This window comes from Galeopterus variegatus, unplaced genomic scaffold, assembly GCF_000696425.1.
Source record: "Galeopterus variegatus unplaced genomic scaffold, G_variegatus-3.0.2 Scaffold6191, whole genome shotgun sequence".
NCBI lineage: Eukaryota > Metazoa > Chordata > Mammalia > Dermoptera > Cynocephalidae > Galeopterus > Galeopterus variegatus.
The window spans coordinates 12,189-13,926 of NW_007732302.1; positions in this window are offsets into that span (position 1 = coordinate 12,189).

Consider the following 1,738-nt stretch of genomic DNA (forward strand, 5'->3'; position numbering starts at 1 on the left):
AGGCATCTAGAGTGTGCCAGTCCATAAGCACTCCAGGTTGGGTGAGGTAGAAACCATTCCCTTAGGTGCAGTATCCTGAAAAGCCTGAATGCTGACCGTACACTCTACTCTCCCTACCTGCTTTCCCCAAGGAGAAGCTGCCAAGGACTCTGTCTGCTGTTTTTGGCTCCTCTGGGTCAAAAACAAGCTACACAGCTCTTTTTTGTTTTTAGCTCTCTCCAGGCATCTAGAATATGCTGGGTCATACCCATGCTTAGTGAGGTGAGACAGAAACCAGTCCCTTTGGGCAACCCTCTGAAAAGCTTGAACATTGGACACAAGCGCCACCTCTTTCCCTCCACATGGAGAAGCTGGGAGTTGAGGGCTTCTCCCAGTTGTTCAGTACTGAGTCAGGGAGAGGGCACTGGTGAGTGACTGTGTAATAGTCCAAACCTTTGCCTTTGTTTTCAGCGGCCCCCAACCTTGTGCTCTTTTTTTGTCTCTGCGTAGATTCAAGCAAGACAGAAACCAGTCCCTTGAGTAGCCTCCCGATGTATATTCCATCCCTCCCTAGGGAGAAGCNTGTGACCTCTCAGTTGTTGTTCTTCCCCTGGAAGTTGTTCTTTGTCTTGCCTCATGCATTTTAACCCTATGTACAGATTTGAGTCAGCCAGAATTGAGTGAATTTGTGTTCGGATTTCTGGAGGTCCTTTCTTTCTTTCTGGTATACTGCCCTTAAAATTCTAGCCTCCCGTGTCTCCCTAAATTCCTGTCTTTGTTTTTCAACTAGAAAGACTGATGGACCCTCCTCTCTGCACTGTGGTCAAGAGATTGCCTCTAGGCAGAAAGCTTGGGTTGTGGTAGAACTCCCCTCATCTCTGCCCATTGGCCAATGTCTGAAAGTAACTGTTTCACATTTAGTCCCAGCATTTTAGTTGTTTTTGGCAGGATGGTAATTCTGGGCCTTGTTGCTTTCTCATGGACAGAGGTGAAAGTCCTTTCTGTGGATTTTAATTATGTCATTTAGGGAAGAAAGAGTTTGCTTTTTGTAAATTCAGTGAACTCTACTTGATACCTGAAAAATTAGCCTTTACTTCCATTCTTTTTTCTTTGCTTGCTTCTTTGTCACATATAGCTGTCATTGATGTCATTCTTTATCTAGGAGGAAGTCAGTGGAGGGTACTTTCAGTAATGATAATTCATTTTGTGAGCACTTATTTTTCATATTTTAAGACTCATGATTTAGTAGGCCTTTTCTATTAAACACCAGATGTCACAGGTTCCCTGAAGTCTAAAAGTTGGTCTGGGTCTGTAGTTTTTTTTTTTTTTTTTGGCAGCTTGCTGGTTCAGGGATCTAAACCCTGTAGTATTGTTTTAATGACACAAAAGCCCTCAGAGCTTTAGTAAGAGCCAGGTCTATCAAGTTCTGGTATCATTCTGGACTAGGTAGAATTGGTAACCCAGAATCCTAGCCATTTATTGCTGCTCCTTAAGCATTTCAAGGTTTATCATTTAAAATCATTTTATTCTGTTTTGCTCTGTTTATGTTTTTGGGTATGCATAATAAACACTACATTTGTAGTTCTGCAGTTATTAAGGGTTGAGTGGAGAATGTAGGTCAATTAAATTGATCCAAATTTGTGCTATTAAAGATTATTTTGAGGGGGAAAGGAAGTGGATTTACTCTAATCTGTAAAACAAAGTGAGAAATGGTCTTGTTAATAGATTGATATGCTCAATTGCCAATTTTTTTTTTTTT